Source organism: Echeneis naucrates, chromosome 24 (assembly GCF_900963305.1).
Source record: "Echeneis naucrates chromosome 24, fEcheNa1.1, whole genome shotgun sequence".
NCBI classification, from domain to species: Eukaryota; Metazoa; Chordata; class Actinopteri; order Carangiformes; family Echeneidae; genus Echeneis; species Echeneis naucrates.
In genome coordinates this window covers 18633761-18643807 of record NC_042534.1, presented here as the reverse complement: position 1 = coordinate 18643807, position 10047 = coordinate 18633761, and positions in this window count along the sequence as shown.

The window sequence follows — 10047 nt, the reverse complement described above, 5'->3', positions numbered from 1 at the left end:
TTAGTAGTTTGTGAAGTGATTTCAGCAATTGAGTTACATTTTGTAGAAATGTGAAAATCTCACTCTACATGCTGAATTATGTGTGGACTACTGTGAAAAACACTAAATTAAGCAGTTTCCAGCAAGAAATCAACAGAACAGCACGTATTTAGTAGTTTGTGAAGTGATTTCAGCAATTGAGTTACATTTTGTAGAAATGTGAAAATCTCACTCTACATGCTGAATTATGTGTGGACTACTGTGAAAACACTAAATTAAGCAGTTTCCAGCAAGAAATCAACAGAACAGCACGTATTTAGTAGTTTGTGAAGTGATTTCAGCAATTGAGTTACATTTTGTAGAAATGTGAAAATCTCACTCTACATGCTGAATTATGTGTGGACTACTGTGAAAACACTAAATTAAGCAGTTTCCAGCAAGAAATCAACAGAACAGCACGTATTTAGTAGTTTGTGAAGTGATTTCAGCAATTGAGTTACATTTTGTAGAAATGTGAAAATCTCACTCTACATGCTGAATTATGTGTGGACTACTGTGAAAAACACTAAATTAAGCAGTTTCCAGCAAGAAATCAACAGAAAAGCATGTATTAGTAGTTTGTGAAGTGATTTCAGCAATTGAGTTACATTTTGTTGAATTGTGAAAATCTCACTCTACATGCTGAATTATGTGTGGACTACTGTGAAAAATGTAAATTAAGCAGTTTCCAGCAAGAAATCAACAGAACAGCACTTATTTAGTAGTTTGTGAAGTGATTTCAGCAATGAGTTACATTTTGTTAGAATGTGAAAATCTCACTCTACATGTTGAATTATGTGTGGACTACTGTGAAAAACACTAAATTAAGCAGTTTCCAGCAAGAAATCAACAGAAAAGCATGTATTTAGTAGTTTGTGAAGTGATTTCAGCAATTGAGTTACATTTTGTTGAAATGTGAAAATCTCACTCTACATGCTGAATTATGTGTGGACTACTGTGAAAATGTGAAAATTAAGCAGTTTCCAGCAAGAAATCAACAGAAAAGCATGTATTTAGTAGTTTGTGAAGTGATTTCAGCAATTGAGTTACATTTTGTTGAAATGTGAAAATCTCACTCTACATGCTGAATTATGTGTGGACTACTGTGAAAAACACTAAATTAAGCAGTTTCCAGCAAGAAATCAACAGAACAGCACGTATTTAGTAGTTTGTGAAGTGATTTCAGCAATTGAGTTACATTTTGTTGAAATGTGAAAATCTCACTCTACATGCTGAATTATGTGTGGACTACTGTGAAAATGTGAAAATTAAGCAGTTTCCAGCAAGAAATCAACAGAACAGCACGTATTTAGTAGTTTGTGAAGTGATTTCAGCAATTGAGTTACATTTTGTAGAAATGTGAAAATCTCACTCTACATGCTGAATTATGTGTGGACTACTGTGAAAAATGTAAATTAAGCAGTTTCCAGCAAGAAATCAACAGAACAGCACGTATTTAGTAGTTTGTGAAGTGATTTCAGCAATTGAGTTACATTTTGTAGAAATGTGAAAATCTCACTCTACATGCTGAATTATGTGTGGACTACTGTGAAAATGTGAAAATTAAGCAGTTTCCAGCAAGAAATCAACAGAACAGCATGTATTTAGTAGTTTGTGAAGTGATTTCAGCAATTGAGTTACATTTTGTAGAAATGTGAAAATCTCACTCTACATGCTGAATTATGTGTGGACTACTGTGAAAAACACTAAATTAAGCAGTTTCCAGCAAGAAATCAACAGAACAGCACGTATTTAGTAGTTTGTGAAGTGATTTCAGCAATTGAGTTACATTTTGTAGAAATGTGAAAATCTCACTCTACATGCTGAATTATGTGTGGACTACTGTGAAAACACTAAATTAAGCAGTTTCCAGCAAGAAATCAACAGAACAGCACGTATTTAGTAGTTTGTGAAGTGATTTCAGCAATTGAGTTACATTTTGTAGAAATGTGAAAATCTCACTCTACATGCTGAATTATGTGTGGACTACTGTGAAAAACACTAAATTAAGCAGTTTCCAGCAAGAAATCAACAGAACAGCACGTATTTAGTAGTTTGTGAAGTGATTTCAGCAATTGAGTTACATTTTGTAGAAATGTGAAAATCTCACTCTACATGCTGAATTATGTGTGGACTACTGTGAAAATGTGAAAATTAAGCAGTTTCCAGCAAGAAATCAACAGAACAGCACGTATTTAGTAGTTTGTGAAGTGATTTCAGCAATTGAGTTACATTTTGTAGAAATGTGAAAATCTCACTCTACATGCTGAATTATGTGTGGACTACTGTGAAAAACACTAAATTAAGCAGTTTCCAGCAAGAAATCAACAGAACAGCACGTATTTAGTAGTTTGTGAAGTGATTTCAGCAATTGAGTTACATTTTGTAGAAATGTGAAAATCTCACTCTACATGCTGAATTATGTGTGGACTACTGTGAAAACACTAAATTAAGCAGTTTCCAGCAAGAAATCAACAGAACAGCACGTATTTAGTAGTTTGTGAAGTGATTTCAGCAATTGAGTTACATTTTGTAGAAATGTGAAAATCTCACTCTACATGCTGAATTATGTGTGGACTACTGTGAAAAACACTAAATTAAGCAGTTTCCAGCAAGAAATCAACAGAACAGCACGTATTTAGTAGTTTGTGAAGTGATTTCAGCAATTGAGTTACATTTTGTAGAAATGTGAAAATCTCACTCTACATGCTGAATTATGTGTGGACTACTGTGAAAACACTAAATTAAGCAGTTTCCAGCAAGAAATCAACAGAACAGCACGTATTTAGTAGTTTGTGAAGTGATTTCAGCAATTGAGTTACATTTTGTAGAAATGTGAAAATCTCACTCTACATGCTGAATTATGTGTGGACTACTGTGAAAACACTAAATTAAGCAGTTTCCAGCAAGAAATCAACAGAACAGCACGTATTTAGTAGTTTGTGAAGTGATTTCAGCAATTGAGTTACATTTTGTAGAAATGTGAAAATCTCACTCTACATGCTGAATTATGTGTGGACTACTGTGAAAACACTAAAATTAAGCAGTTTCCAGCAAGAAATCAACAGAACAGCACCTACGTTTAGGGTTAGCAGGCTGCTTCTTCCCCCTTCTGTCAAATCAAATCAAATCTGATGTATTTGTATAGCGCCAAATCATAACAAAGTTACATCAAGGCACTTTACATATAGAGCAGGTCTAGACCAAACAGGCATTTTTAAGAAGCATGGTTATTGTCATCGCATACGGGGGGGGTGCACTCAGTCCTTCCCCAAGTAGCCTAGTAGATGGACTTTAACTTATTAACTATAAGCTCTGTCATACAAAAAAGTTTTAAGCTTGGTCTTGAACATTGCTAAAAAGTCCACCCCTTGGATCGATACTGGAAGTTGGTTCCATAGAAGAGGAGCCTAATAAGTCAAAGATCTGCCTGCAGATTTACTCTTGGAGACTCTAAGAACCGCAAGTAAACCTCCATCTAGAGAGTGGAGTGGCCTACTAGGACAGTAAGGAACTATGAGCTCTCTGAGAAATCATAACAGGTTAGGGTTAGGGTTAACCTCGGGCAGAACTAGGCTTGGGGGGGGGGGGGGGGGCATCTGCCTCAACTGTACTGTACTCACTCCTTTCAGCCATACAAGGACAAAGACGGGGATCAGAACAGAAGGATAGCAATGTGCACATAGGTGGTGGTGGACTAGAGGAGGAAATGGAGGAGACCCATCCCAGTCGCCTTCTTCACCAGCCTTCTGGATCTGTTACCATACTGTTACCCTAACCCTAACCCTGACCCTCCTTGTCTACTATTGTAACAGGATGAAAAGATTTGGTTAAAATATGGGAGTGTTTTTTCTTACAATTCTAGTAAATGGATTTCTTGTATGAGTAAAATATCTGGTTTGAAATTTGTGATGCAGTCTATAATTTAGAGTTTTTTCTTTCTCTTTTTTGCCTTCAAGCAAGTGCCATGCAAATTCCACGATGCTGCAGTTAAGTTATACATGGAGACAGAAGCCGTTCTGTCATTCTGTACATGAATATGGAGAATAGTCTGCATGTGTGCTCTATGTAAGCTTTCTACTGCTATCGGTATGTAGAGTGTTACAATCAATCAGCACTTTGTCTTAGTTGTCTCATCTTCTTCATTTAGAGTTTGGCTCTCAAACAGCAAGCTGGATTTAATTAAAAATAAACAAACAAGACAATAATTAACAAATACAACTTGCTTAAATTAACACAAAGTTTGGTTGTGGCATCATGAGGTGAGGCCAATATTGGTTGTTTGGCCTGCTATTGGCAACCACCCCTGGATCTCCCACTGCTGTCCTGGCTCACCTATTGCTGGACGGTTTTGATCCACGCCTTTTGGGATAACTGTGAACTCAACAACCATTTCTGACTCACTTTGATGAGGCTGATTGCCCCCTGGGCCGCTCTCGGCCCAGTCTGCATGACTGTTTTAACTGGATATTTTAAAGGACAGTTTTCTACCGTTTTAACTTGTAATGTAATAATTAGCTTTCTTGGTTTTCCTTAATTTGCTTATTTTAAGACATTCATTTAGTTGTATTTCGTTTCCAAAAACTTCATTTGTTTACTTATATTTCTTTGGATTTGATTTATTTTGTTTGGTATTAAGTATTAAGTATTAAGTATTAAATTATAAAATTTATTTTATAAAAAACAAAAAACACCACCACCCCACCCAATTCATAAACAAAGTATGAAACTGATCAGGTGGAGAGTAAATGACTGGTTGGCTCAAGAGGAAAAGGACACTTTGCTAATTGCAAAGAGGGAGCCCCTACACAAGCAGGACTGATTCTCCACCAGTAAATGAGTATTTATAGGAAGAAGACAGGGCGGTGTAAGACCCTGAGGTTGGAAGTCGATGTTACACTTGTTCTTGCTGTTCATATAAGTTTTTTTTTTTTTTTTGGTTATTCTCACAGTACACATGTTTATGCAGCTGGCACATGTGGATTAACCTATTGTTATGGGATGTAGCAATTTGACACATGGCTTCTTGGAATGTAAATGGCTTAAATAATCCTGTTAAGAGGAGTAAAGTAATGGCAAAAACCAGAAGGGAGAATAATAAAGTTATATTTCTGCAGGAAACTGACCTATCTCAAAATGAACAAGAAAAATGGAAAAGATTTGGATATAAAAACAAATTTTACAGCACATCCAAAACAGGTCATAAATGAAGTGCTGCAATTTTAATAAATAATTCTGTTAATTTTGAACTAATTAGGAAGATTGGGGATAGTGAAGGCAGATATATATCGGTGTAAGGCAAAATAGAAAATCACCTGTCCACACTCATTTCAGTTTATTTACCTCCACTAAGCGATCAAAACATAATAAAAAAGCTCTTCGAATTGATTAGTTCAGAATCTCAAGGCACACTAATCTGCTCAGGAGACATCTAACAGTAAGAGAAATATAACTCCTCAAAATAAAGTACTGAAGAAAGGTCTAGAAGAAATGAGCTTACTTGAGCTCACTTGGAGGGATATTCACCTGACAGACAAAATTCAAACCTCTCAACTCTCATGTCCTGTTTGCTACAGTAAACAGATGAACAAACCCTCCACTTTCACTCCCCTTATTATTATTATCTACATCTAAGTGAAATGAGTTTGCAATATTCTTTCATGACAAAGTTCAAGGAATTAAAAATGCAATAAATTCTGCAACACAAATAAATACCCTGCATCCAGCTAGACACCTAGAGCTGACACATTTCACACCTGTCACTGACAAAACATTAGAAGAGATCATATGCAGAGTCCATCAGAGTGCTGCCTTGATGAGTTACCCACTAGATTACCCACTAGTCTGTGCTGAGCAGTTTGTTACCACAACCTGCTCAACTAGTCAACATCTCACTTAAGACTGGAACATTTCCAAAGGCCTTAAATACTGCTGTCATTAAGCATCTTCTAAAGAAAATTGGCCATATCAAACCTAACACTCTTAGGAGAAAGTCAGTAAATTGTTAGTATACAACTTTTTCCAGGACTTTGCCAGTCTAATAGTGTTTTTGATACTTTCCAATCAGGGTTTAGGCCCCACCACAGCACAGAGAGAGCTCTGATCAAAGTGACTAATGATATCTGCCTGAGCACAGACACAGGCAAAGTCTCAGTGTTAGTTCTGCTGGACCTGAGTACTGTCTTTAACACAGATGACCATGTGATCTTATGACAGAGGTTAGAAAACTGGGTGGGAATCTCTGGTACTACTCTAAACTGGTTTAAGTCCTATCTTGAGGACAGGACGTGAAATTGGTAACTGTGTCTCAGGCCAAGTGGCTATGACCTGTGGAGTTCCCCTGGGGTCAATTCTGGGACCCCTATTGTTTAATCTGAATATGCTTCCATTAGGCCAGCTAACATGCAGCTGTAATGTGTCCTACCACAACTATGCAGATGACACTCAGATCTACATGTCACTGATGGCAGGTGAACATGGGTCTGTAGATACACTCTGCCACTGCATTGAACAGATCAGTGTGTGGATGCAAAACAATTTTCTTCAGTTAAACTCAAACAAAACTGAAGTCATTGTCTGTGGCCCACAGAAAAAAGGAAAAAGAGCTATCAGTCACCTCAAGACTCTCTCTCTAAAGCCAAATAATCAGGTTCGAAATCTAGGGGCAAATTTAGACTCAGACCTGAACTTTAACAGTTAAATTAAATCAATCACAGCAGAAGCTTTATATCATCTAAAAAACATTGCCAGAATCAAAGGAATATTGTCTAAACCAGACTTGGAGAGACTAATCCATGTGTTTGTCTCCAGCAGGTTAGACTACTGTAACGGCCTGCTCACTGGACTCTCTAAGCGAGCTGTAAGACAGCTGCAGTACATCCAGAGTGCTGCTGCTTGAGTCCTGACTTGAATCAGGAAATACAACCATATTAGTCCAGTTCTCAGGTGTCTGCACTGGCTTCCTATCGCTCAGAGAATAGACTTTAAAACAGCTATGCTTGTGTATAAGTCTCTTCATGGTCTAGCACCAAAGTACATCTCTGACATGCTAGAGCCATATGGAATGTCTTGGACTCTGAGAACCTTGGGGAGTAGTCTCCTGGTGGTAAGGGTCAGGGTCAGAACTAAACATGGTGAGGCTGCATTCCAGTTTTGTGCTGCTAAAATCTGGAACAGTCTTTCAGAAGATGTCAGACATTCCTCAACTCTATCAATGTTTAAATCCAGGCTGAAAACAGTTCTATTTAGGTGTGCATGTGACAATTGGAAAGTATTTTAATCTGTGCTTTTTTTGTAGCTTTTAATTAATTCAATGATGATTTTATTTTTTTATGTAATGATTTTGTATGTAATGATTTTATCTGCCTTTTTCTGTATCTGTAAAGCACTTTGAATTCCCCTGGGGATGAATTGTGTTCTACAAATAAACTTGCCTTGCCTCCGAAATTTGATGCCCATTGTTCTACAAAAAAAAAAAAAAGAGGATGCTCGCAAATTCAACAGCAACAAGTCTTTTCAACAAATCTTTTGATAGCATTCTGACAGACATTAAACTCAAGGCACAGCTGTGTAACTTTGCAACACTATGTGACTCCATGATCCGTGACCATGCCGTATTTGGCATGGTGGACCAAAAAAAAAAAATATATATATGTTGTTTTGTTTTTTTTATTCAGAGAAAAGCATCTGAGGGAGACCAAGCTGACATTGGAAGGACCTATGAAGATCTGTTAAGCATATCAGTAATCACAACAGCAAGTTAAGACATTCAGTGGGATAGGCACATCCGTAATCAGTGCTACTGTGCTACTGTGGTAAAGGAAAGCAAACCTTGCCGTCTGACACAGAAGCGGTCAGATAGGAAGATAGGAAGTTTTTCAACTTGCTTAAGGCATATGCCCAGACCATTATCCAGCTTAAAAGGTAAAAAAGTACTGTTTGTCATAGGAAGAGTCACTTTACCAAACAAAGCTTCTCAAAAAGGAAGGAAGAGAAAAAAAGAAAAACTATAAACACAGTTGAAGATTCTGATCTAAATGAAACATTTTTTGTTGGTTTGATAAACTGCAGGAAAGCATAGAAGTTAGCGTTGTTGCCTCAGAGCAAGAAGGTCGGGAGTTTGGTTCCAGGGCCCAGGGCTGGGGCCTTTCTGTGTGGAGTTTGTATCTTCTCCTAGTGCTGGCAGTTTCCTCCCACAGTCCAAAGTCACACTTCTAGGTTAACTGGTAATTCTAACTAGAGTGATTGTTGATCTTTCTCTGTCTCTACGTGCCAGTTGTGTGGACTGGCAACCTGTCCAGGATGTACTCTGCCCTCTCCAAATGTGAGCTGGGATTGGCTCCAGCCCCCTTCCCCGCCCCATGTGACCTGGAAGCAGACAAGCGGTAAAAAAATGAATGAGTGAGTGAGTGAGTGAATGATAAACTGAACCAAACAGAAACTAAACAGAAAAATAAACAGAAACAAATGCCATGATGGAAGACAAATGGACAGCAGTACTTACAATCAATGGGATGCTAGTTACATTAGAACTAAACACTGTGAAAGCAAATCTGATCTTATCTGACACTAAAGAAATGAAAGAACAGCCCAAAATATGAAGGATAATATCTCCTCTAAAGGATTTTAATGGACAAAAGAGTGAGAGAGGTGATATATGCAGATGGAAAGTTGTGGTAAAGGACAAAGTGCACCACCTATTTTTCTCTGTTGTTGCTCAAGAACGTTAATTCCTACTTGGTGACAAAGCCTGTGAACATCTTGGACTGATGAGATCAGTGTACTACATCAACTCAGATGTAAAACCACCAAATGACTCTGTAGACGACATAGTTCACAGTTATGCGGGGATTGGCACCTTACCATTCATACAAGATTGAGCTGAAGGAAAATGCAAAGCCAGTTATATATGCTGCTATAAGAGTTCCTGCACCAATAAAGGACAAACTAAAGAAAGAACTTGGCAGGATGACGACACTGGTGATGATAAGAAAAGTTAAGGAACCAATTGACTGGTTGAACATTGCCAAACTTTGAGCTGTTTTTTAAATGACGAAAGCACCTAATAATTGCAGACACAAGCACCAAGAGGGATAAACATGGTCTCTGCTGCACTTCCTGTGCCATCAAGCCGAAGAGGAATCCAAAAGTACATCAGAAAATTAGACAACTAAAACTGAAGCAAAAGTCATTTTATGACAGAAGGACCAAGCTGCTTCCACCATTGGCAACCAAGATTGAGGATCATGATTGGTGGAAAACCAAAGATACTGTCCTGGAAGAAGTGCGTAGGGAAACACTCAGACCCAGTAGCAGACACGGATGCAGGGTAGGAAGATGAAAAAGGGTTTTATTTAGTGGAGGGAGGTAAGGTTGAGGCACATTGTGGTGGCGTGAATGGGCTCAAAGCATGCTGCAACCAGGCTGGAAGCAGGCTGGAGTAGTGATGCTGGGGAGCAGTGTGGCTGACAGGCTGGACCTGGAGGGCAGGGCAAAAAACCTAAGGCACAGAGAACAAAAGATAAGTGGAACTAGAAATCACAGAAAAACACTGGTGAGTCTCAGGAAAAGAACTTCAACTAGAAGCAGCCAACTCTACCACATAGCAGTGGTAACAATCTGGCAACAAGTGTCCTTGGAGTCTCTGCTTATATGCAGCCTTGATTGTCAACGGCTCTAGCTGTGTGATACGCAGCTCATCTGCCACCTGAGGATCCATCCCCACGACTCTGCAAATAAGGAGCCCAGTCCTCTCCCTAGCTCACATGACCAAAACACCACAAGAAGTGGCTGCAAAGTCATTGATGTAATGACTGAGGATAGGCAAGTCATTTGTAGAAATCAGCGTAGTCTGCTGAAAACATCAGAAACTTTTCCAGAGGTCACTGAAATACAGAGTAAGAATGAAACCATCTCTCCGTCTGACCCAGACTGCAAAAAATAAAAAAATAAAAAAATAAAATAAAATTTCAAGTGAAGGATGATGTGAAGAGGATCTGCTAGAAAAAAACCCCAAATGTATATATATAT